Source organism: Carettochelys insculpta, chromosome 20 (genome assembly GCF_033958435.1).
Source record: "Carettochelys insculpta isolate YL-2023 chromosome 20, ASM3395843v1, whole genome shotgun sequence".
In the NCBI taxonomy this organism is placed as follows: Eukaryota; Metazoa; Chordata; order Testudines; family Carettochelyidae; genus Carettochelys; species Carettochelys insculpta.
Window position 1 is genome coordinate 11,100,032 of NC_134156.1, and position 27,586 is coordinate 11,127,617.

The following is a 27,586-nucleotide window of genomic DNA, read 5'->3' on the forward strand; positions in this document are numbered from 1 at the left end:
GGTAGCTCAGGTCACAGAACGGGCAAGGAATGGCTTTCTGAAGGGGTCTCTTTAAGTGTGTGTCTCTGCGGGGCTCTAGCACCATCTCTCAAAAGGAATTGGTGATCGGCAACCCTGGCTGATGTATTTCCTCGCGGCTGTTTTGCCAAGAGAGCAGCCAGGCTTCCCAGCCACTCTCTGTTGACAGAATGGATCGCTTTCAATGCACCTTGGTGTCTGGACATAAGATGTCTTCTGACACAAACGGCTGTTGACAAAACCCTGCAGTCTAGACATAGTAAGAGAAAGAGAAAAGATGAGAAAGGGACCCTAACTTTAATATAGGGCCAAAAAAAAAATAAAACCCCCACTTAATTTGGAATCCAGACCTTAAGTTTACAATGTTGGTCAGTGTTTTGTATTTACAGGTGAGCGGCAAAAGAAAGAAAAGGGCTAGTATTTAAAAATAAATCTTCTTTTTGATAGCTAGAAAAGGCTTCAAAGGGGTTTGTTTTTAATTTTTTTTTTCTATTTGCTTTTTCCCTTTGGGAACTTTAGTCCTCTGGCAGGAAGGACTTTATGTTGACCAGAGGTCTTCTCAGATGCTTATGTCAACAGCTAAGACCATGAAAGTAGAGCTGCTGAAAGGAGGAGACATTTAATCACTGGTTAAAACTTGTTGATTTTTGTTTGACTAACACTACGTCTACACGTGAAGCCTACTTTGAAGTAGCCTATTTCGATGTGGAGACATCGAAATAGGCTATTTCGATGAATAACGTCTACACATCCTCCAGGGCTGGCAACGTCGATGTTCAACAGCGACATTGCGCAGCACCACATCGAAATAGGCTCAGCGAGGGAATGTCTACACGCCAAAGTAGCACACATCGAAATAGGGGTGCCAGGCACAGCTGCAGACAGGGTCACAGGGTGGATTAGCACTTCCGGGGCAACAGCTAGCTGCTCCCTTAAAAGGCCCCTCCCAGACACACTCAGCCTGCACACCACGCGGTCTGAAGAGCCATAGGCACGCAGACCTCGGGCGACGCAGTCATGGACCCCCAGCAGCAGCAGCAGCCGCCAGAGGTCCACCCAGCCCTCTCTACAGGAGCAGGGCTCGCCCTGATCCATGCCATGCGGGAGGCAGCTGAGCACCTCCTTGCCACACCGGAGGAGAAGCGGCCCCCAGGGGAGCAGGACTCAACCCCCAACCCTGCAGCACCCCGACCCCCCCCCGCCTCACACACCGCCGCCTTTGGAGCTACCCCACCAGCACCGACTGGTGGGAGCGGCTGGTGCTTGGGGAGTGGGACGACGACCGCTGGCTCAGGAACTTCAGGATGAGCCAGCAGACATTTATGGAGCTGTGCCAGTGGCTCACCCCCGCACTCAGGCACCAGGACACTGCCATGCACTCACAGTGCAGAAACGGGTCGGCATCGCTGTCTGGAAGCTGGCCACTCCCAACAGCTACCGATCCGTGGGCCAGCAGTTTGGCGTCGGCAAGGCCACCGTCGGGGCTGTCCTTATGGAGGTAAGAGGACCCACGGTAGGGGGGCCCTGGCAGGGCAGGGCAGGGCAGGACTGGGCCACTCACACCCTGCTCACCCCTCATTGGTGCTCTCCCATGTGCTTTCCCTGCAGGTCGTGCGTGCCATCAACGCCACGCTCCTCCACAGGCTCGTGAGGCTGGGGGACCCAGATGCCACCATCGCAGGCTTTGCCACGCTGGGCTTCCCCAATTGCTTCGGGGCTCTGGATGGGACTCACATCCCCATCCGCGCCCCGCAACACAGTGGAGGACGGTACATCAACCGCAAGGGCTACCACTCAGTGGTCCTCCAGGCCTTGGTGGACAGCCGGGGCCGTTTCCAGGACGTGTATGTTGGCTGGCCTGGCAGCAACCACGATGCCCAGGTTTTCCGGAACTCGGGCCTGTGCCGCCGGCTGGAGGCAGGGACCTACATCCCCCAGCAGGAGATCCCTGTGGGGGACACCACCATGCCCCTCTGCGTCATCGCAGGTGCAGCATACCCCCTCCGGCCCTGGCTCATGCACCTGTACATGGGGCATCTCTCTGCCAGCCAGGAGTGCTTCAACCAGCGCCTGAACCACGCGCGCCAGGTGGTGGAGCACTCATTTGGCCGCCTCAAAGGGCGCTGGAGATGTCTCCTGACCCTCCTGGATGCGGGCCCCAACAACATCCCCCAGATTGTGGGTGCCTGCTGCGCCCTGCACAATTTGGTGGAGAGCAAGGGGGAGGCCTTTTTTCAGGGCTGGGCTGTGGAAGCCGGCAGGGGCGACGTGCAGCCACCCGCTGCCCCCAGTTGCCAGGTGGACCCCGAAGGGACCCGAGTCCGGGAGGCCCTGCGGGCCCACTTCGAGGAGGCCGCGGGGTGAACTCTGCCAGGCCCCCCGCCCATGCCCCCCCCTTCCTCCACAACACTCCCTGCCCCTACGCCCACACCACGGAGCACCCAACAGCAACCCCCCCACATTTCTCCTGGACAAATAAAAGCACGCACTCGTTGGTAAAATGAAACTGGTTTTCTTTTTTTAACGGGTTTTTGAACTAATATCGACAAAACTATGGACAAGACCTACTAACTAAACCATAACATAAGTGAATAATAAAAAAGTTTCCATATATTTTACATAAAACAGAAAACCAGGGATTGCAAGGACGGGGAGAACTATTTACATGGGGGGGGACTGGGCAAACGGGGGGGCACACATACATACGTCCAACTATATACAAGGGGGTGGGGCATGTCCTGGGCCCCACGCCTCTATAGTCCGGCACTGGGGGTGGGCGGCCGGGAGTCCCGCCTCGGCCGCAGCCCTGTCCGGGGCTGGCTGGGGGCCGGGCGGACTGGAAGATACGTCCGGCGAGTCTCAGCTGGCCCCAGGTGTCCCTCGGCTGTCCGGCCCTCGGTGGCGGGTGGCGGGGCGATGGCGGACAGCGCGGCAACGAGCGGAGCAGCGGGTGGCGCAGTGGGTGGAGCACTCAGGGCGGGCGCAGCGGCAGCCAGCGTGGCATGGGGGGCCAGGTAGTCTACTAGCCGATTGAATGTCTCCATGTAGGCCCCCCATGCCTCTTGGCGCCAGGCCAGCGCCCGCTCCTGGAGGTGGAGGCGGCATTGCTCCACCTGCAGACGCTGCTCCGCGACCTCCAGCTGCCAGCGATGGATGGCCAGCAGCTGGGGGTCCGTCGCTGCCGTGTGGTGTTGCGGGGTCCGCCGTCTTGCCCACCATGGGGCCGGTTGGTCCTCCGCTGAGGGGCTGGCCTGGAGCGATGGCCCCGGAGGGGATTCCGGGACCCCTGAAGCCTCGCCGGCGCTCTCCAGTCCTTCCGATGGTGCAGCTGTGGAACACAGGAGGGGAGGAAGAAGAGTGGAGACAGGTGTTAGTGTGGGCCCCGAGCCGTGGCCCTTGTCCCCCCACCCCTCTGCTGCAGGTTCCCCATCCCCGTCCCCGGGAGATGCTGCTGTGATGGGGTTCACGGGTCCCCCTGCACTGCACCCCGTCCCCTGGCGGGAGTGACTCTCACTTCACTCAGCAGGGTCTGACAGGAGAGGTTTCTTAGGCCACAGATGCCCAGTTTCTCCCAGAAGTGACAATACAGCAGTCAGAGACAGTCCTTCCAACCCGTCCTGGGGAGAAGACCCCAAGGGGTGCCCCCTGGGGTGTAGCTTTCACCCTCCTCAGGCTGGCTGTCTTCCAGCTCTCCCTTCCCCTAGCCTCTACCTGCGGCCCCCGATTCAAACCCAGCTCAGCTCCTCCCCCCTCTTTGTTCAGGGCAGGGGTGTCACCTGCCAGTTTTAGCCCCAGGATCATCCTTTGCCCCTGGGAACTATTCAGCTTGCTGCTCATATCTAGCCTGAGTCTCGCATTTGCACTCCCCCTACTCCATCACATGCTGCTGCGGCTGCTGCTGCTGTGGGGTGTCCCACCCCCTCCTCCTGGGGGACCCTAGAGTTTCCGCTCCCCCCTGCCCCGGGGATGGGGCATGGCACTGTCATGCTGGCGGGGGGCGGGGAAGGGGCTGATGCCCTCCTGTGAGGGACATGGCACTGCTGTCCTTGGGGCCATGGCCATCTGGGCATGTGGAGGGCCCTGGCCACATATCTATTACCCCCGCCCCTCAACCCCGGGGGTGTACACCAGGAGGGTACATACCTGTAGGTCCACTCCCACGGTCCGGGGACACCCGGGGGGCGGACACCCAGCTGCTGCTCCGGGAAGGGAGGACGATGTGCAGCCCCATCTCAGCGGAGGAGGAGTCCCCCTCCTCCTCCTCCTCCTCTTCCTCCTGCTGCGATGCCCCGGGGATGGGCTCCAGGGGGGGCCCCTGGGGTGCGGCGCCTACCTCCGGGGCGGACTCCGGCTCCGGGGCCTGCTGGGGCTCCTCAGCCGAGGTGTCAAGAGTGGCTGGAGGGGAGGAGGTGTGCCGGGGGCCCAGGATGTCCCTGAGCTCCCTGTAAAAGGGGCAAGTGACGGGGGAGGCCACAGATCGGCCGGCCGCATCCCGGGCCTGGGCGTAACCCTGCCGCAGCTCCTTCACTTTACTCTGGACATGGTCCGGAGTGCGGGCAGGGTGACCCCGGGCGGCCAGGTCCTCGGCCAGCCGAGTGAACGCATCCGCTTTCCGCCTCTTGCTCCCCATTACCTGGAGCACCTCCTCCTCGCTCCAGAGCCCCAGAAGGTCTCGAAGCTCGGCCTCCGTCCAGGAGGGGCCCCGCTGCTGCTTGCTGCCCTGGCTGCCCTGGTTCCCCTTGGGGGGGGTCCCCTGGGGGCACTGGGGGGGCTGCCATGAGGCCATGAGGTCGGTTGGGGGTTCTTGGGGCTGCTCAAGAGCGTGCAGGCTGGCCGCGTGTCTGGGCTGCCGCCTGCACGCTCTCTCAGCTTCCTGCACAGAAAGGGAGGGGGAGGGGACCTTTAAGGGGCTGCTCCACGTGGCCACCATTGAGCTGAGGGGCTGGAGAGAGCGTCTCTCAACCCCCCAGCTGATGGCCGCCATGGAGGACCCCGCAATTTTGATGTTGCGGGACGTGCAACGACTACACAGTCCCTACTTCGACGTTGAACGTCGAAGTAGGGTGCTATTCCCATCTCCTGATGAGGATAGCGGCTTCGACGTCTCGCTGCCTAACGTCGGTTAACATCGAAATAGCGCCCAACACATGTAACCGTGATGGGCGCTATTTCGAAGTTAGTGCCGCTACTTTGAAGTAGCGTGCATGTGTAGACACGGCTTAAGTGAGCACATATTTAACTTCAAACTATAATGGAACATCTGGAGAAGGGTAGTCTTTGTTAAAGAATCAATTCTGTCCCCTCAATTAAAACGAGTACCAACAATATATTGGCATTCTGTATATATATATATATAGAGAGAGAAAGAGATTCTCTGTGTGTGTGTGTGTGTGCGCGCGCGCGCATGCGCACACACACACACACACACACACACACACACACACACAAAGCTGGCATTCCTGAGCTTTCCCAGGTAAAAAAGAGAAGAAAAATAATTTAGAAATATTTAGGTCTTATTTATCCAGCAAAAAGAAACCAAAAGAAAAAAAAAGGCACCAGCTATTAAAACGAATTTGCAATTATAAAAAAATTACACATATTTTTCTATCAGCTTTTTTTTTAAACTTTGCCCACTAGATGGCTGTAATTGTTACTGTCATGTTTGACTTTTATCCACATTTTTGTCTTTAAGACATTGTAGTCCCCATTTTGTTATTTTTAATTCTTTCCTGTTAACATCTGGTTTGTTAGTTGACGTGACTGAGAGGTTGATGATTTTGCAATATTCTTGTGATGAATTTAACTGTGACACAGCAAAATGGTTGAATACCCCACAGTTGCAGCATGTTTGGGAAACAAGAACCTCTATTGGCAAGCATCCAGTGGCAACTTATCTTTCCTTCTTGTAAGAAACAGTTTTGATTTCTGACAGTACCAAAAAAAATTATTAAAGACCAAATGATGCACAGTCAAGACTTTTTCAGATGGGGTAACTCATTGGATGAAAGTAGTTGGCAATGACTCTCAGGCATTGCAAACACGTTGCAAATCTTGTGGATGAAAGATCAGAAGATGGAACTAAGTATGAGGTTGGGTACAATGGGATAGCAGTAGCATAGATTTTGCGGATGCATTAATGTGGAAAAGACAGGACTCCACTGGACTGAATAGAAAGCAATAATTTATTTAGGCACTGAAACCCAGGCAGGACCTCACAGCTCCCAAACTCACTACACGCCACTTATGCTGTTGGTGTTACCAACCCACACAATCCCTCTAAGGCCTAGAGTGGGCTCATCAATGGAGGAATGCAATGACTACACTGCCACGATAAAACTGCCAGTGAAGACAAGCTGGACGTCTTCTTGGAAATTACTTTCACAACCAAATACATTGCAACTTTTGCAGCTAACGGACATAAAGTGTGGCCTGAATGAAAAGAAGTATCTGTTTCAGGGAACAAGGTTAAACAGATACATAGGTGAGCACTTGAGACTGTAAGAATCTCTCTGGTTGCCTATTGCAGCCACTGACATCTAAGTAAGGTTAAGAGATGAGACCTGAACTTCTTCTCATGTTGTTTTCCTGTTGCCATCTACCTTTTCTTACATAGACACATTCTCATTGTCTATTCTGGTGCTTTACCATTTTGAGTTTTATGAAGCAGCTCTTCCCAACCCAGTATATATTTGAGAGACTTTGTGCATCTGTCTGTCTGTTCAAGAACTCCTAAACGGTAAGTGCTAGGACCACCAAATTTTGTATGCAGCTTCCTTGTACAGTAACTTCAAGCAAGGTAAGAATTTGGTCGTGCTGGGAAAATGGGATGTGCCAGGAATAGGACTGCTTCGCAGAAAACCATACAGAAAAGAGACAGAATCACCACGCAGGTAAAAGGGTCTTGCTAAATGCCTACCCCAGCTGGGGGACATGCACCCCTCTGCCAGCTGTTCCCACTGGAGATGCGGCAGCCATGGAGAGGTGCTTCTCATCTGGTGCAGTGAGAGAGGTCTGGGATAGTCCTCTCCCCCGGCAGGGCAGCCTGTATTCTGAACCCCTTACCCAGCCCCTCCCCAGAGCCATGATTTAAATGAAAAACCTACATTTTCATTTTGTTTTCAAAAAAACAAAAATTAATTGAGTTCAGGACCCTATGCAACATCAGGTACATTTCCTAGTAAAATGCTGAGCAATGCTGCCTCTCTCTGGTCTATTTTCACATCTGGCTTTAGGCCTTGATTAAGCAAAGCACTCAAACACATGCTTAACTTTAACTATATACATTAAATCCCACTGGCTTCAATGACACTTAAGCATGAGATAAAATGCTTTGCTGAACTGGGGCCCTAGATTAGTGAACCAAACTATTTATATCGGTATAAAGGTAATCACACCAGGGAGTTGACCTGCTTTAACTTTATCAAGTTTCTAAACCAATATAGCTAAAGCAGTGTGTGTATAGCCAAGTCCTTAGAGGGAAGGGTACCACCTATTAACTAGACATAGAACTTTCTGCACCACCCTGGGGTCAACCAACCAAATTCTGACTACATCTGACTACCCAGTTTATGAGACCACAATTCGAGGTGTTTCCTCAAGCCTCCACCCATGACTCAGTTGTTTTATTTTTGCAGGAGAGTGCGTTACTAGGGATGAGTGTATTGCAGACAATGCCTGGCATGCATACATCTTATCTGTCTAGTATTTTAACCACACTTGCAACACTGATAAATATGAACACCTTCCAAAATGACTAAAATCCAGCATACGGGCTGTGTCTACACTACCACACTCCCTTGAAGGAAGGATGTTAAGTAGGGTGTTGGGAGTTTACTAATGAAGTGCTGCACTGCAGACGCAGCACTTCATTAAGCAAACTCCCCCCATGGCAACTTCGAAGTTTTAAACTTCGAAGTACTGGCTCACGTCTATCCGCAGCTCACCCGCCAGTACTTCAAAGTGCCGGGGCAACTTCAAAGTCTCTTTACTCCTCAAAAGTTGCTGCGGGGGAAATTTGCTTAATGAAGTGCTGCCTGTGCAGTGCAGCACTTCATTAGTAAACTCCCAACACCCTACTTAACATCCTTCCTTCGAAGGAGGGTGGTAGTGTAAAGAAGCCAACAGTGTAATTAACCCCCAGAGCTAACTAAAATACTCTTCCATGTTATCTCGATTATTTATAAATATTTACCCTTCAGCTGCTATAAGGAGGTTTGGTAGTCTTGTCTGCCACCACAGTATGATTCTTTCTTTTCCATTTTCCCTGAAAATGTTTGCTATCTTCTCATCTTTGGGCCAATCGGTATGTTTTGCCAACCTCAGACACATACTCATCGCTGCTCCTTCACTGTGCATCCATTTCTGCTGTCAACCTTGTTAAACAGGTTTTAATAAAACAAGGCCTTTGCAACCATCATGAAATAGACCAGTTCCACATCCTACAGACAGCAGCTGATCCCATAGAGACCAATGGGAGCCTTTCCTATAATTCTCCAACAGGAGTTTCAAATATTCACGCACACTTAGGGTTCTGAAGTGGGTTTGTAAATTTATTTTCACCATGCATTTTTAAGTACTTACAATAATGATGCAAAAACCATACTCTGTCTAAAGGGGCTGCTGACAATGGGCTCGGTCCATCTCATGACAAATACAAAGCCATGGTGTCCAACATTTTCAGATATGGTCTCTGATTCTGAAGGCTTAACTTGAGAAAACTTGGTCCTAATTTTCAGTGACACGGAGCACTTGCATTTCCCATTAACTTCTGGTGGAGTTGTGGAGGTTCATTGCTTTCTGATAAGTGCTCAAGGGGTCTCAAGTTGAGTGCCCAAGAACAGAGGCACCCAAAATTACTAAATATTTTTGAATAATATGGACTTGGTTTTCACAAGACACAGAACATTTTTGGAGGTTGGCCAAATGGAGGAAGCACTTTGGCAGAAAGCAGAAACTACCTCAAACATTAATACTTTCCAGGACAAGTGCAAAAGACTCTCGCTCTACCCTGTCTTCACAAACAAAGTGGCAAACTGAATGGAACAATGGATTCCACACAAAGACACACAAGCAGTATCTCATCCGATGGAGAACAATAGACACGACTGTATAGGACAGATGTTCCTCACATTGTATAACCTATCACTGAAAGGTGCTCAGATATTTTGGAGTAAGGCAAATCTAAAAACCTCAACAGAGATATGTTTTACTGCTTCTGATAGTTCTCTGCTTTCTGATAAAGATATCCAGGTCTAAGCAAAAATAGCCAGAGGATGTCAATAATGCTGAGGCCAAAGGGAAGTCACTCAGAGGGCTGCTCTGTTTCTTATCCTAGAAGATCAGACCTTATCTCCCAGGGCCTGAGAAAAAGTTCACTGAAGCCAACAGAAAGACTTCGGTGAGCTTTGAACAAGTTCATTACTGCATATGTCTGGCCATATTTTTATGTCTGTCAGTTTTACCAAGCATAGCTGTGTGTCTTTCTCTGTACCAAAATAGCTTATTAGCATGAACAAACTTGCCAGAAAGCTTTCAGTAGTGGACTTTTTGGCATAATCCAAGGTTTGGGGGTTTTTGCATGATTTCTGACCTTGCTAATAAACATTTCCTTTGACTGTGTTTCTCTTAGATGCCATATACTCAAGACACAGCTGCTCTGCCCCTGTTCAGCTGGGTAAGCATGAAGCCATTTAAAATACAGAACGAGAGCATTAGCAAAACATTTGTCTCAATCCAAGGCCAATCAGGGAGGCTGTGCCATTGGGTTACAACCTTGGATGTCCCTGGGACCTTTTTAGTTTATGTAATGTGGGCTTGTGCTTAATTTAAGGCATGTAGGGATGGAATCTGTGACAAAATCTGACAGGGTTTTACAAGCTTTATTTTATCGCTTCACATTTATCGTTTCACATTTACTTTTTTTTTTTTGGTCTCTATGGATCACGGTATGATCAGCCATTTAATTATTTAGCAAGATACATATTGCATCATTTAGTCATCAGAGCACACATTTTTATAATGTCAGGGGAGCTTCTTCCCCTCCACCCCAGCTAAAAATCCTCTTCTGCTGGGAGAAGCCAAGCCATAGCTCTGCTCAGCTGGCTTTCTGCCATCTAACTGCGCCTTTAAAAAAACATACCTCCCGTTCAAGGAACTCAATGTCCTGTTAGCAAGGCAGGACGTCACTGTTTCTATGGAAACTCTTCCCTAAGAGTCTCGCTCTGTGCTGCTGCTGCTACGTATTGTATGACCAGCTTTGTACGCCTCAATTCATTACAGGGACTGTGACGAAAAGAGAGCAGGTTCCGCCTGGAGGGGAAAAGCGTTTAAAAAAACAAATATTAATAAAACAAACCATTAACGCCGGAGACCCTAAAGCCATTTGGCGTTTGAGCTGTGAGCAGACTCTGATGTCCTGTATTCTTTAGAGAAGGAAAAATACCATTGCTTGAATAGGTAGCTCAGCTGAAAAAGCTTATTAATTCTACGTGGGGCCCTTTCTCCACCAAGTTTCTGGGGGAGGGGGGAATTTGCTGTCCAACTATAACAAGCTCATCACTATGCTATTTGAGCACCTTGGAAATTGGAGATGGGCCTGAATTAAAATCCTCTGATAGGAACAGACTTGAGCTTAAGGGCAGTTCAGATCTAGATTGAAATTCTGCAGATGAATGAAACTCTGTGAATGGTGCATGAAATTATAATGAAAGCACACTGAGGTGAGAATCCCAAGTGCTCCAGCAGTAGAACCACCATTTGGCCCAACAGAGAACCATTTGTACGGCATTTAAGCATGAACACCACTTGCCGGTACTGCAGATGTCCACTAATCAAATTCAAAGTACCCAGATTTGTACCATTGCTGTAACTATGTGTAGTGGGTAGGGCACTGGACTGGAAATCTGAAGAACTTGATTCTAGTCCCAGCTCTGCCATGGATTTGCTTTGTGACCTTATATTCGAAAGTGCCTGCTCCTTTTGGAAATGGGGAAAGTTTAAGATGCTCATCTGGAGACACCTGGGACCCACCTTGCAGAACTTCTGGGCAGCCACAACTCTCATTTATGTCAGAGGGAGTGTTGGGTGCTCAGCAACTCAGAAATCAGGCCTCAAGCTTCTCAGAGAGGGCACCTAACAAACAAAGTATGCAATATTAGTAGACACAGTTGAAAATGGGTCTGCAGTTCAGTCTCCCAAACAGACGTTAGCATTTGAGATTTTGGATAAATAAATATTTATGTGTGTCTATCTAGATCTTTCTATGGAGATAGACAAGTTCATTAAGCAAATGTTTGGGAACAAGTTTAAAGCACGCATTTAAGAGTAGTGGAGCTGAGAGGGTATCTGGGAGGCAGACTTTTGGGTTAGGGTGAGGATGAGTACACACTATATTAATTTAATGTGATACTCAAGCCCTATGCACTGATTACATACCCTTATGCCATGTTACATCATGTACCCCATGTAGGTGACCCATGCATAAAATGAGCCCACGTCGCTCAGAATACAAGTTGTGTCCCACATATAGCTGGTGAGGGACACATGTAGATATATAGGCAAACACAGCTGAGATGGCCAAACTTTGGCTTGTGAGTTACATGTGGCCCTTTAACCATTAAAGTGCAGCTCGTGGAGTCTCCACCTCCCTGCAATTCTCTATCCTGTAAGGCAGAAGATGAGAGAGGAGGAGATCAGGAACTCTGCCTTGCAGCAGCGGGGCATGGTAAGGGTTTCTGCCCAGAAGGAAGGGGAGTCTTGGGGTTTCGGCTCTTGGGGCGCACCTCTGGGCTTGGGCTGCAGCCCCAACCCCCAGCTCCACACTGGTGTGTGCCAGCTCTTGATCTTCTGAAGATTGTCATACAGGGCCCAAAGGGTGGGTAAGTTTGGCCACCCTGGTGTATGCTAAGCGGGGCTCAGATTCTGTGCAGATGAGCAATGTATAAAAACTGAGTAAAAGTAACAAAGAAGAAGCCGTGTTAGTCTATACACGATCAAAAATATTTTGTTTTGATTGAGTAAAAGTAGTATTTTATTATAAATTTGTATGAATCCTCCAGAAGCTTTGGGGATTCGTTTTGTTTTGAAGTTTTCTAAGGACGCCAAGAGGGTTAGATGACTAAAGTATTTTAAACTACTGCAGTTTCCTGATGCTGTGGTAGAGAATCCTATTAACTTTAATTGAAGCTTCTGAACACTTTCTCATTGATTTAATACAAGCTCACTCTTTATGCAGAGAACATTCTATTCTCAGAGGCGAATCTAGAGTATCTGAGATACATGCAAATATTATAGACATTTCCTGATAACATAATTTAGAAAGAGAAGATCTAATTACCGCCTATGTTGTACAAATAGCACTCCCATGCTTGCCAACATACATTGAACCTTTGATCTTGTTCAAAATATGCACAGAGGGAAACTCTAAAAGGTTTGCAAAAATAGGCAGTCTGGTAGCACCTTAAATGCTAACCAATTTATGTGTTAGGTAATGAGCTTTCATGGGTAAGACCCACTGTACAAAAGATTGGATTGCAATGCTTGCTTTTCTGAAAACATTTTCTCTCTTTTATTATCCTGGCCCTCATGCCATTGCTTTTGTACTGCACCTTCATAGTAATGTTTCACACAGAAATTATCTACAAGGATCTCAAAGTGTTTTACAAAAGACATTCAGGAATCATTTCTTGCAGCACTGAAATTTATCCACTCCTGGGGTGGAGACTAGCAGCCAGAGGGACAATTGGCACATGGTATGCTGCATAATGGGGAGGAGTGGGCAGGGAAATGTTGGCTGGGGCAAACGTCTCATCTTAAAAAATGGGCCATGGATCTTTAATGTCCATAAGGAGGAGGCAGATTTCAGTGTTTAGGAGCTTGTGTTAATGCTCTGAACTGTGGGTTGGAGCACAGTTGATGTATTTTAAAAGTACAGCATAGTCTATAAATGTAATTCTGATGGTCCTATTGTCATGGCTGAAGACTGAGGTTTTGAAGCACTTTGATCACGTAAATCAACACACAAGCAGTGTGTCATGTCAGTATTACAGCAGCAAGATAGAGTATAGCATTGAACATTAGAGTCTCAGCTTTTCACATCCAAGTTACTGGTTCAAATCTACCTGAATTCTGTTGTGATTGGAATCTTTTTCTCCATAATGGTGCTTTGTAGTTAATAAAAACCTGCATCACAGAAATCATGCCTGCAATTATGCCCTAATCTTCAGCCTAAACTGAGAAGTCAATGATTGAACTGGCCATGAAGACTTCTCTCTCATCTAGAAAGTGGTCCCTCCACAATACATTTTTTCTCATTACAAAGTCACTGCATAATGGAACAATTTAGCTCAGCTGTCAGTCTCAGCTAAAGATAGGTCTGGAACTGTAATAGGAGATAGGAGAGGTGCAGGTTAGGACTGAGAAGCCTTGGCAGAGTAAGCAATAGGAACTATGCCCAGACTTATGGGAGTTTTGCCATCAGCTTCACTAAGAGCAGGATCAGACTTCCAGTGGCCTGCAGTACTCCTTTTCCATGATGGCTCCCAGCTCATCTGAGAATCTAGCTCTCTTCATGTTATACTGCAACAATGGAGATCAGTTTTGCTGCTGGAAGGGACAGTCACATTGGACTGTTACATTCTGGGGTTAGAGACAGTGGCAATCTCTGAATGCTAGAATTTGTTTTCCCTCCTAGGTCCAAATTTGTGAACTGTGAGGACACACTGTAAAGTACATCTATCAAACTAGAAAGTATTCATTGCTGGTGGTTGTGGGTATTTTATCTGGCAGTGTGTTACGGTGGGTGTTAGGTAAAAAAATATTTTTCATTACTGTCCACAGAAAACAATAAATAAAATGACACTGTAGCCTTCACTCTTTTGGGAACCAAATTTACATATAAGGGGAAGGGACAGAGCCTCCACCATAGGCCTTGCATGCAGTGGGGGCTAAAACAGGACTAACAGAACTGGTTTCAAAAAACTTCTCAAGGTTGGTTTGACTCCCACCGCTTGCAGGTACACCACCGTTCAGAACTCATTAAAAATCACATTCGGGACAGATCCAACTTTCCTTCCCACAAGTACTGTCCTCTCTCCAGCTCCACAAGTAAAACAGTCAGGAGAGAGACAAAACAATGGCCTCCCCCCTCCCTGCATCCACTTTGTTCTTCTCTCAGCCCCATCTTTTCACCCTCTACACTGACCGAGGCCTGGTGGGCCATGTTACCATCAGAACAGGTTACCAAGGAGGAGAGCAGCAGCTATCGCAGCAGTTCCTGCTATGCCCTTGCTGGAAGGTGCTATGCGCAGCCTAAGGAGGCCTTGCTGAGCAGCTATTTCCCTCACACTGTTCACTGGAGTCAGCGAAAGCACTATGGGGAAGCAGTTTGGAGAATGATCATCCGAAGTCTGCAGAGAGGCCAGGAGTTTAAGGGGGAAGTGGGTAATTCTTGCAGACGTGACCAGGAGTATGGTGGGGTGATGCGGAAGCCAAGGGAGCTGGAACACTTGGATTATGAAAACGGAGGCCTGGGGTGTGACCAAGAATGGGAGATGAGATAGGAGAGGTCTATGTGGTGAACTAGGAGTGTGAGTGAGAGACATAGTGGGGAGGCTCATGAAGGGGAAGGGCATTTGCAGGCAAGATGCTGCTTGTACAAACAATACCCTTCAAGATTTTCCCCTCATGTTACTAGTATATGTACCCAGGGCTGTAATTCATGTCAGTAGAGCCCCATAAATCCATAGATGTCTGCTTCATATCTGCAGGTATCTGCTTCCATGGAAGTGGTTATCTTCAGCTTGTTCTTGTGGATACAGATACCAATTTTGTATCTAGAAAGCTGCAAATTTTTAGGTAGATCTGTGTGAATCTGCACCCGCAGATGTGGATGCAGATATCCAGGGATCATTTCCACAGATGTGGGTGCAGATACAAATTCCATATCTGTGCAGTGCTCTACATGTTGGCTCTGGAAAGAGGGGAGCACAGAAGAGAAAACGTGGTGAGGAGAAAGAGTCAGAATAATTCTGTTGGGCAATGTGGAAGCGGAAGGGAGAGTACAAAGCAAGCCTGAGACACGACCTGGCCTCTTTGCCTCATCACAAGTACCTCAGATGAAGCTGGTGTATTAGGGACAGGAACCTCCTGCTTAGAAATCATTATCTCTAGCTCTGGGGGTGTGTTATTTTTATTTTTTAAAACTAGCAGCCCCTTCTATCCGAGGCTTCATTGACCCAGGGAAGTCACTAAACAAACAGTAGTTGGCAGCTGTGAGGCTCATTAGTGCTAATTCAAGCAAAGCAACTTGTGCTGACTGTAACTTCCAGAACTTGGGCCCAGGCAAGGCTTAGGCAGCTGTTTTTTTTAACAGTACAGCAGGAGTCTGGGATGGGAGGGTGGGGGGATGAGGAGAATGTGAAAGGGTTACATGCAGTGCTTGAATTATGGGAAAAAGCATGCTGGTGGGGTGATATGGAAGTCTGACTGTCAAGTTAATTTAAGCAGTAACCAGGAGTAAAGGGTTCAGGGACAAAAGTGAAGTAGCCCTTAAAAATAATAAGAGGGATGGCCACTTTAAGTGCCCTTGGTCCCATTACCACCCTCCAGTAATTTCAACAGTGGTTATGATGATCTTAGTAATTGTTAACAGTAATTCTTATTCGGCACTCACTGGCTTCATCTTATAACTGGGATCTCGGGAGAAAATGGATGCTAACGTGAAGGAAAACAGAAGCAAATGAATGTTTTCCTCCTATTAGCAGAAAGCGAGGAAAGAAAAAGTTCTTGTTTGTACAAGTCGAGGAACTTTTGGTAGCCCTCAATTCTTCTTTTACTTCACGATTATAGCCATGAGCTGCGTCTACACGTGCACACTACTTCGAAGTAGCGGCACCAACTTCGAAATAGCGCCCGTCGCGTCTACACGCGTCGGGCGCTATTTCGAAGTTAACTTTGACGTTAGGTGGCGAGATGTTGAAGTCGCTAACCTCATGAGGAGATAGGAATAGCGCCCTACTTCAACATTGAACGTCGAAGTAGGGACCGTGTAGACGATCCGCGTCCCGCAACGTCGAAATTGCTGGGTCCTCCATGGCGGCCATCAGCTGTGGGGTTGAGAGATGCTCTCTCTCCAGCCCCTGCGGGGCTCTATGGTCACCGTGGGCAGCAGTCCTTAGCCCAGGGCTTCTGGCTGCTTCTGCGGCAGCTGGGGATCTATGCTGCAGGCACAGGGTCTGCAACCAGTTGTCAGCTCTGTGTATCTTGTGTTGTTTAGTGCAACTGTGTCTGGGAGGGGCCCTTTAAGGGAGTGGCTTGCTGTTGAGTCCGCCCTGTGACCCTGTCTGCAGCTGTGCCTGGCATCCCTATTTCGATGTGTGCTACTTTGACGTGTAGACGTTCCCTCGCTGCGCCTATTTCGATGTTGGGCTGAGCAACGTCGAAGTTGAACATCGACGTTGCTGGCCCTGGAGGACGTGTAGACGTTATTCATCGAAATAGACTATTTCGATGTCGCAACATCGAAATAAGCTATTTCGATGTTGGCTGCACGTGTAGACGTAGCCATGGTGTCCCTGTCCTGTGGCTTCCAAATACGAAAGAGTTCACTGCATTGCTCAAGCCAACTAGCCACACTCAACCAACCAAATAGTCACATGTGGTCAGTGTGTTGGACACCACAGCTTTAGGGTATCATCTCAAATCCCCAAGCTGCACTGGGCCGTGAACTGTCTGATGAATGGTTTAAAAGCAGTTCAGGCTAATTCTGCCGCTCTGAATTGGCTGTCCAGTGTGGATAAGCCCAAAACGATACAATTTCAAATGACAGTTTAAGCACAGTTTTAACCCTGTTCGTGTTAACTGGCTAAACTGTGTTTAAGCACAATTTAAAACTGGAATTAGAAATGCAGTTTCTAGATGGGGCCACAAAAGGGACAAACATTGAGTAGGAAAGTTTATAGCAAGGAGGGGGTACAGACTAAAGAAGAAAGGGAAAATATCTGAAACATTTTTTAATATGTTACTATGTAAATCTCAGATATTCAATTTGTAAGGTTCCTGTTTCTTGTTTGTTTTCTTTAACAGGAAAATTGAAGTTAAAATACTAATCTGTGTTGAGTTTGTTACAGAGCAACAAAAATAAGCCTGGCTTTTAAAGGACTGACCTATGAGAAAAGATTAAAAGAGCTAAATATGTATACCTTGGCTAAGCAATAGCAGGGGACAAGGGGCATATCTGACGTGTGTAAACACAGAAGAAGGTGGATTATTATTTAGGGAGGCACAAGCAGTTTGAGTATTGGTGATGGGAGGAAAATAAAATTATTTAGGGTGAATACTAGGAAAAATATCCCCTAAGACAGTGAAACATCTCCAAAAATAAGCAATGAAAGTACTATCACTAGGAATATTTAAATACAACATTGGACTCAGCCCTGCAGCCCTATTATTGAGTATCCACATGAGACACATTTGAAAAGGCTTCATCTGCAAAAGTAGGTTCTCAGTAACCTTTTAAGGTGTCTTGGGTTAGGCACCCACATCACTAGTCACAAAATTTTGGCCTATGCCAATCTGGGATTCCTCAACACAGGAGAAATAATCCCCTGGGCAGCTGTGCTGGCTTTAGAACAGCTCTGCAAAGGCTTTATAAAGGTTGCTCTGAAACTTTGCTTATAAAAACAAAACCAAGGAACTGAATGCCTTGTTATTTGACTTCACTGAAATGGGCTAAGAAAACCCAGTCCTTTCCCTTCCCCCACCTGAAAAGCTGAGCACACACAACTACAGTGAAATCCAAATGAAAGCAAAAATCTACAAAAAAAAAAAATCAAGCAGCCTAGCAAATGCTTTGCTACCAATACAGTGAAATGATTTCTTAAGATGGCCATTTCCTGTGGGAAATGGTTCTTAATGCTGATTTCATATCAGACATTTTTCTAAACCTGTTCAGAAAAAGTCATAGAATCATTGGGTTGGAGGAGACCTCAGGTGGTCATCGAATCCAGCCTCCTGCTAAAAACAGGACCAATCCCAACTAAGTCATTCCAGCCAGGGCTTCATCAAGCCAGGACTTAAAAACCTCTAGGAATGGAAATTCCATCCTAGGCAACCCATTCCAGTGCTTCACCCCCCTCCTAGCGAAACAATTTTTTCCCAATATCCAACCCAAACCTTTCCCACTATAACGTGAGATCATTGCTCCTTGTTCTGTCATCCGTCTCCTCAGAGAACAGCCTGTTTCCCTCCTCTTTGTAATCCCTGTTCAGGTAGTTGAAGGCTGCTATCAGATCCCTCCCTCAGTCTTCAGCTCTGTAAACTCAACAAGCCCAAATCCTTCAACCTCTCTCATAAGTCATATGCTCCAGCCCCCAATAATTTTTGTCGTCGTCTGTTGGACTCTCTTTAATGCATCCACATCCCTTCTATAATGGGGGGTCCAGAACTGGATGTTGCCTCACCAGTACAGAATAAGGGGAAATAATCACTTACCTAGATCTGCAGGTGATGCTCCTACGAATGCACCTCAGTATGCTGTTAGCTTTCTTAGCTACAAAAGCACGCTGTTGACTCACATCCAGCTTCTCATCCACTGTTATCCCCACGTCTTTTTCTGTTGAATAGCTGTCCTTGGGATTCTCCCATCTCAAGTCAATTGATCTTGGAATCTAATGGTAATGAAGGAAGCAACCTGACTCTTTGCTTTCTGAGCTGACTTCTTCGCTGCTTAACCAGCTTCAACAATAGGTATGGAAATGGGAGGAAGGACTAGATAGGAAAATTATTCTCTATAAGAGTAAGAGACACATGGGCAAGAATTAAAATCTTACCTGTTCTATCATTCATAGTCTTTGCCTGTCCTAAATTTGTGCCTTTATTACCAACTTCTGAATACTGTGATGCTCTGTCTCAAATGCTGCATCTACACTTGCTGGCTATTTCAAAATAGCCGGCCCAGCTTCGAAATAGCGCATGGTGCATCTACACGCACTGTGTGCTATTTCAAAGTTGAAATTGACGTAAGGCGGCGAGATGTTGAAATCGCTATCCCCACCAGAAGATGGGAATAGTGCCCTACTTCGACGTCCAACGTCCAATGTCGAAGTTGGGCATGTGTAGACGACGTGCATCCCACTATGTCGAAATAGCGGTGTCCTCCATGGTGGCCATCAGCTGAGGAGTTGAGAGACGCTCTGTCCAGCCTCTGCGGGGCTCTGCGGTTGCCGTTTGCAGCAGCCGTTAAAGCTCCATGCCCCCGGATTATCCTGTGGCAGGAAGCTGAGAGTGTGCAGGCAGCAGCACAGACACGTGCATAGCCTGCATGACCTCCAGACACCTCAAACCCCCACCCAGCACCCATGAGAGCCAGCCAGCCCCCTAACCGCTCCCAGGGCACACCCCCCGGGGGACCCAGGGCTCCCAACTGTGCAGCCAGGGGGGGAAGAGGCGGCGGGGCCCATTCTGGTCAGACGCCAAGATCCAGGAGCTGCTGGGGCTTTGGGGTGAGAAGGAAGTGCTCCAGGAAATGGGGAGCAAGTGGTGGAATGGGGAGCAAGCATCGAACTATTTCGACGTAGCGTCCCAGTGTAGACATAGCTGAAGATGGTACTCAGTGGTGCAATAATGCAAAATATACAAAGGATTAGTTTTACAAATGGCAAGTGTTCACTGAAAATATTTCCTCCTTCAATTACGCTCATCTAATAATAGAGACTGACAAAAAGAGGCATGGTTGGGGTTTGCAGAACATTGTCAGTTAGGTTTTGCAGAACCAGCAATCTCTTGGAACCACTTTCCATTTTATCTCAACTCCCAAAACTCCCATTGGTTTGAATTAGTGGCTCTGGTTTTGAGTCATCTGCCCATCCACGTTTTCAACGTGCATTTCATTTAGGCAAGTGAAAAGATGCCTACAACTGGGAAGCAAACACAGACTATATAATGGCTTAATTACAATGAGTGTTACTGCTGTGTATAGAAAGGTTCTGATGACGCAGGTTACGTAAATGGATTGTTCATGCTTTTTATATGTTGGCAGAATTGAAATTAAAAGAGGAAATTATTCTCCTGATGCTCAGCTCTAATCCCCATCTGTCTGTGTTTTTACTTTTCTGCACTTGTAAAGCTCCCTGATCAAAAGGTCTTGAACAGATTCCAGATTTCCAGTTTAGTTTGCTTATGCAACCAAAAATATTATGGCAGAGTTTCCTGTGGGGTGATGAAGCATATATTTGCAGTTCCTCTGATTCTCTCAGTCTCAGGTCTGCTAAAAATGTCAAAGATGTAACTCATTTCATAGAGTTAACACAACCAGATTTTTTTTATTTTAAGGCATTTTTAAAAAAACATAGGTAGATCCTAAAGGTCTGCAGAGAGGCAATATGGGCAGAAACAGAGAGCTGCTGAACATACCTTGTCTTTCAGCAGATAGACAAGGGCCCTGTCTTAATACAACCAACGCAAACAAATGGGAACTAGTCAAAAGTGGAGGAGGAGCCCAAATTGCAAAGTGGAGAAGCCTGGATACAAAATATTGAAGGATATTTGGATCCAGGGCTCAGAGAGAAGGACTCAGGGCCCATAGAGATAAGTGTTAGTTGCAGGGTTGACAGAGGAATCTGACCTTCCTCATAATGGTTTTGGTTGTATTTGGACCCATCCCTAGTTGAAAATTAGCAAGGCCACTGACCTTCTTAATCTTCCTTCTGCTCCTTGTATACTCAGCCCTTTCTTTGGTTTTGGAGATCTTTGCTAGTGCTAGAGTTGCATGGCTGTTCCCAGGTTTGCTTCCTGGATGTTGATGGGAATCTTACTGTGGGTTTTCCATGGACTTCCATATTTGTGCTTGGATGGAATCCAAAGCACAGATGAAAATGGTGTTTGGTCTTGGTTTGGTGGTGGGTATTGTTGGGTTCTTATCTTGCTTAGGAGAATGGCAGAAGAAGAAATGAATGTGAAGAGGAAATTTAGAGGGGAAGGGGAAAAGCATGAAGTGTAGTAGATAGCAGGACAGAGAGAGGGAACAACAAGGGGCAGAGAAAATTATTAAATAATAGCTACTTATATAAATCTCTCTCTTGCAACACTGGCTAATCTCATTAACGGTACAGGGGAAACAAAACTGTTGCTATTGCAGGAGGAAAATCAGACCCTGAGCTCATGCCTTAGCACCAGCAGGTGAACACCTTTCAGTTCACCTCTGATGTTTGCTGTATGTTTCTAAAGAGGGGTGATGGGGACAATTAATATCATTTGGCAGTCCTTCACATGCAGGAAGACAGCCAATGCTTGCAACACTCTTCCATACAGTGCAGGATCTCAAAAACGGAGTAGAGGGCAGGAAGGATATCTCGTGCTATTTGTGTTGGATTGGAAGTTTGTAAAAGAGATTTTTTTTAATACAGAAGAATTTCTTTATTTGCTCATGTGTTGACATGTGTACCTATTTGCACACTGTGCCTTTCAGTTTCTACTTACTATCAAAGTTATGAATGTACCAGACAAAAATGTGTAGGGGACATGTCTTTGTGACTAGTGCGGTCAGGTTTCTGGGGTTTTGCTCTTTTCTCCAATTCTTGTTTTAAACATTTGAACCGGAGCATTTCTCAAAAACAACAAGCACCAACTCAAGGAAGGGCCAAGAGGTTACCTGTAAAACCATACCAGGAAAAAATTACTAACAGTCCATGGAATCTGAGTCAGCTACCCTATTTAGACCTTGACTCTGCAAGAGGATTGACCTTGATGGTGCTTCACATGTGCACTGGGGTGTATCTGCACAAAATCGCATGCAATATTGGAGCCCTAGTTAGTCTATCTCCTAATGAAAAAAAAAACTGTTTAGTACCTGAAACCACTCACCTCATTTCAGGATTCACTGGATTTCAGATCAAGTTCACTGAAAGGTTTTCAAATTGTTTTGACAAAGCTGGGATGATTTTTCTGGCTTTGCACTGTAATCGTGTTATTGAAACTGGTAAGGTTGCCCTACTTAGGCAGTTTTACTATATGATCTCTCTGCCACTGAACTGGATTCTTTCCTTTTGTCCATCTTCTATCTAGAAACACAATGAAAGTCTGGAGGTCTAGTTCATCAAGTGCTTTCTCTTCACCAGGGGGTGGGAAGAGAGGGATAGCTCAGTGACTAGGGTCTTGGCCTTGTAAACCCAGGGCTGTGAGGTGAGCCCTTGAGGGGGTCTTGCAAGGGTCTGGGGTGGATTAGATCTTAAAAAAAATCTGTCAAGGAGGGTGCTTGGCCCTCCTGTGAGGGTAGAAGACTGGAGCCAATGACCTCTCAAGATCCCTTCCAACTCTGTGAGATGCATGTATCTCACTGGTTTGCAATTTTGGAGTTTACTGTTGGTTTTTCTAGCTTCTCGTATTTCAATATTTCCTACATCAATATCTAGCTATAGCTCTAGGTCTTCATCACATATGTCTAGTAACTGTCTTGAACACGGTCTATTTAAAGCAGCCTGAAAATGTGCTTCCATCTTTTCTTTTTTCTCCTTCCACAGAGTTCCCATTTGCAGCTTCAGTAGGGGGTCTAGTCCTGTTGAAGATTCCTGTTAGTTTAATTGTCTTGTTCCTGATTATGAGATCACCTCTTTGGCTAGCACCATCAGCCTCCTGTGATATTCCTTTCTTTTACCTCTCTTCCTAGAGCTCTGTATCCTCCTTGCCACTCTTTCTTGTCTCTTCACATCTTAGCATCCATGAGCTTTTGCTTTATACTTCTCTTCCTCTACTGCCAAAGTCCATTCTTCCCTTTTAGAAGTTACTTATTAAAACTTTCATTCCAGATAGTACACTCTCTTTTTTCCACAGAATATCAGGGTTATGGTTTTCTTCAGTTTAACTCCATTAGAACCCTGAACTTGTTCTTTAGTTTAAGCTGAAAATCACTTTTTGTGTTTGGGTCTTTTACTTGTGTCCTGTTGGTAGATGGTCTTGATCTTACCATCTGCAGTAACTGGAGAGTAGTCACATTATTTTCAGTACCTGGGAAAATCACGTGCAACATCATCTTGGAACATACCAAGAAACAAACAGATTTTGAGAGGAACAAGCAGGACCGTTCTTATGACTACAGGTGCCCTGTGCAGTCCGAGCACCTGCACCCTCCCTCCCTTCTGGGAAGCTGGGCAAGAAGGACAGGAGCAGGACAGCCCATCAGTGCTGTGGGCCAGGAGGTGGAGCAGGGGACCAGGAGGTTGGGTCACTAAAGCTGGGGGGCATTCAGAGCAGGGGATGGTGGGGGTGAGGGATTCTGCCACTGAGGCTGGGAAGCAAAGCCGGCAGGCCAAGGAGCTGAGGAATTGGGCTATGGGGCTTTGAGGCAGAGCAGGGACATGAAGGCCCAAGGACTTGGGCCATGGGGCTGGGAGGCAGAGCAGAGGTCCAGGGGCCAGGGAATTGGATGACTGAATCCAGGAGGCAGAGCACAGGCCAGAGGATTGGGGCAACTTGAGGAAGTACTGGCCTTCAGCTGCGCTTGGCATACACAGGCACAGCATAGGACACTTCTTAGTTTGGGGGCAAAGTGATGCCCTATGCGCTGCGCACTCTGAATTAGCGTAGGGATGGCCTTGGGAATAAGCAGGATTTAGACCACTGAGATCACGGGCAAACCAGATTGTTGTTTACAGACAGATTATAGGACAAAATGGGAAGTAGCAAACACCTCTAGTGACACAGTTTAGGTTTCCAGAAGTCTTTTGACAGCACACACAAACACAGTCTCCAGAGAATTGTGGCATAGTGAAGGTAGAAATAATTAGAATCATCAAGGATCTATATGGTAATTCTGAATGTGCAGTCAGTGACGATGACATCCGCCACGTTTTGCAGAGACAACTGGAGTAAGGCAAGAGTGATTTATGTCCCCACTTTTGTTTGCATTAGTCATGGATGATGCCATGAGGAAAGTAAGTACAGAAGGCAACAGAAGAACTTGTATGGACAAATGATAAAGCCCCATGGGATGGCCTCATTTTTACTGATGACATTGCCCTGCTTTGTTCAATGCATTTCTTAATAGACGCTTTCGGCAGACCCAGCAAAACAAGTTGGTTTGATCATCAACAAGGGAATAACACAGTATGTGGCTAATATAGAAGAGTAGAAGAGGCGAACAGTAGAAGAGGCAAATCACTTTACCTGCCTAGGGATAGGGATGTGCAGTGATGGTGACATCATGGTAGATGTCACGCCAAAGATTATCCTTGTTTCCCTTCCCCAAAAAGAAGCAACCGGCTTTCACAAACTTGAAAAGATTTGGAAAAGTAGCATGACTCACACTAACACAAAAAATTTGATTTCTTTTAACATTGGTTTCGTGTTTGTTCTTTTATAAGAAGCAATCTCATGGAAATTGACAGCAGAAATTAATTAAAAAGATCAACTAATTCCACAGTAAATGTCTGTGAAATATCTTCAAAGTTAATTAGAAAGAGTTTATTACAACATCAAAATGCTTGGCAGAGCACACCCATCTAAAGCATCAAATATGGTACGAAGTCAATAATGGGCAGAGTTATATCATGCTTTAAGGATACCACCAACATGACTTCCACAGCAAATGATAATATGGATGTGAAATGGAAAGAGAGAGAGGGTAACCTAGAGAAATATTGTGCAGCAGAATACAGAAATAAGCCAGATCCATCAACATGACACTCGGAAGCCTAAACAGTGAAGTGTAAACCCAAAAATAAGGGTCAAAAACTAGTGCATCTAAGGGAGCTGAACCCGAACAAAACTTCTGCATAAACCTTTGAAAAGTGAAAGCTTGAGTTTTACATGGTTTTCTTGTTCTGTAATAATAACTTACATTAATGCGCTACCCAGATGGCCACCTAAGGCTTGACCAATTTGGATGTTATTGAGGTTTTGAGGGTTCATTGCCATTGAATAGCTCTGGCAATACTGTCATAAGAAAACCCAATTATTGAAAAAGCTAGCAGATTTGCCCCTGGCAAGAATAATATTGGGGAGTTTCCAAAGGATATGGAAACAAGTATGCTCAAAAGCCAAGTCAAAGTATAAACATAGATGTACAACAAGAGGTTCTAAATTCAAAAGTTTTCCCATACAAAGGTAAAAGCTTGGATCTACTTCTACTACTGCAGCAATTTTAAATGACTAATGAGTAGAGCTGGATGGAGAACGATCATTCCATTTTGTGGAGGATTTTGAGACTTCACATTTTTTTCTGATTTGTAATGAAAACAAAACTATGAAATTCTCCAGAGCACAAATCCTGAAAAAGAAAGGACAAAATAAAAACATGGAATGTTTTGTTCTGATACTTTGCAGCTCTGTGGAAGCCTGCTAGGACATGGGGCATCCACAAATCAGGGCAGCTAGCCTGGCAGAGTTTCCCCTCTTGTGTCTTGGCAGGGGTTAGCCCAACAGGTAGGCTGCTGAGGAAACAAATGGGCAAGTTGGCAGGAAATAGGAAACAGGCTTCTGTCAGAGTTGCTTAGTTTTCATGGTCTCCACAATGTTTTGAATCCATAAATTGACAGTATTTTACCAGAATTTTCCCAACCTGTTTTACTAATGACATCCTACACTAAACCACACAAGTGATGTAAATTCTTCAACAAAATAAGAGTATGCTGGAAATTCCCTCCACAACAGGCAATTCCAGTAAAGGATCAAATGAAGCACTTATTTCAATGATGCTGAGGCACCAGAGTCATGGCCCAGGATATTTCATGGTGCTAGGTGCTGTAGAAAAAATAAACACACTGTTTCTGACCCCCAGAGCTGAATTGAGACTGAATGATCCTGTTGGGGGGAGGGGGCTAATTCCTCCATGTCAGAGTGGAGGATGGGTAATGGGAAGTTTGCACTTCTCTTGCTTGTGCCCTACCTATTCTGTAGCAAATGGGATCTTGTTTATGCTGAAGCTTTTTTTATGAAATTCCCTTTGCTTCTTTAGCAGTGCTCCTAGCCATGGCGAGTGAGGTAATGTAGATAGGCTGACAGTGTTTGGGTCCCAATTCTGCAAACATTTAAGTATCTGTTTAAGTCCCACTGACTGAACTGTGTGTAACTTTAATTGTCAAGTGTTTTAGTGAACAGAAATGGATGTAAGTTCACACATAGTCTTAAGTACAGTAGGGTCTCAAGATCTGCGAACTTAATGTTTGTGAATTCAGTTATTTGTGGGCAGCTTCCCCCGGGCTCTGGGCAGGACCACTGGCAGCCAGGCTCCAGGTCGGAGCCATATTCGTGAAATTCAACATACACGAGGGTTCTCAACACAGAACACTCGCAAATGTTGAGACCCTAATGTATATGCTTTGGTGCTTTTTAGGAGTCATCCTGAAAGGCTAGATGCATGCTGTGTCATTTTGCTGAATTGGGAACCAAGCAGTACTCAGAACCTAGTCACAAAGGTGGCCAAGGTCTGGCATCTTTTGCAAGCCGTACATTCAAAACACACATTTAGAAAACACAGGTCTAAAAGGATTTTTTTCTTTTAAAAAATAGTCCAGAGAAGAGGAAGAAAAACAGCCCCTTAGGAAATAATTAAACCAAGGGCAAGACATCTGTGGGCTTAGAACAGAAAATGTTACTAGCACTAGTTTAGCATTTGGATATGGATGAAAGATGCTTTAGATAGAGAGAGCTTATTCTGGACTTTTTTTTTTAAGTTTTATCACTGATGCCATTGAATTGCTGCCATAGGGTCAGACGAGTTCTGCCTCACTCATTTAGCCCTTTGGTAAGGTCCTGAAAGGCGGCTGTTCTGTTGGCAAAGAGTGGAGGTTTAACTGCTGGTGATCAGTGCATTCTGGGGGTTTTGTGCATGAAAAGGGTCACTGATCAAATGTTGCTGTTCTCAGCAGTGAGCACCTGGTTTATAAATAACTCCAGATAGAGTTACCTCATGACCTTCGTTTCTCAGCACTGGCAAGCCAAGTCAGAGCCAATCAAAAGTTATCATTCTCCCCCCACTCCCTGAACAAATAACACTCTGTTTTATGGACTGCCATCCCAACCCATGTGATAATGAGTGCCCTCTGCAGGAAACCAGCATGTTTACATTCAGTCTGCACAGCCTCTTTGATCAGAGACTGCCACGTACAAACAAGGTGACTGGTGCTGGTCTTGAGATGATTAAATCAAATCTGATATTTCATAGATATACACTGGTCACGAGCTTCCCAAGGAAAAGAGAACCATATCTGCCCTCTTGTGTACCACTGATTATTTATTTCATATATGCTGCAGTCTTACTTTATCGCTGATTGGTAGAATGTTGGCCATACATACAGACTCTTCTGTCTATAAAACATGACATACAAAGCAAGCAAACTTTCATGCAGAATGGTTAGTTACATTTAGACTGATTAGACATTAAATTGACCAGTGCTTTATAATGAGCTATTCATTTTACACGCTTTTAGAAACATAAAGCTGTTTGTGAGCAAGCACTTCCCATCTCCACCTGTGTACCATGCCAAACTTTCTTAATGGAACTAAAACAAGCAGGCAAAAAGCTCGGGTTACTCACACTTCAAAATCTCAGATCAGGTTGCCAGATTTTCAATCAAAC

At 46.4% G+C, this 27,586-nt stretch overlaps 1 long non-coding RNA gene across 2 annotated transcripts; it reads right to left on the minus strand.

Moving 5' to 3' along the window:
• Positions 1–27,586, minus strand: LOC142023717 (uncharacterized). Of its 2 annotated transcripts, XR_012648299.1 has the most exons (5): positions 27,545–27,586; positions 18,508–18,683; positions 11,047–11,148; positions 10,157–10,326; positions 1–268 (listed from the first exon to the last, which is right to left on the minus strand). It is a non-coding gene; the product is annotated as an uncharacterized LOC142023717 (long non-coding RNA). The 2 variants fall into 2 exon arrangements; XR_012648298.1 differs by lacking the exon at positions 1–268 and having other exon boundaries at positions 9,965–10,326.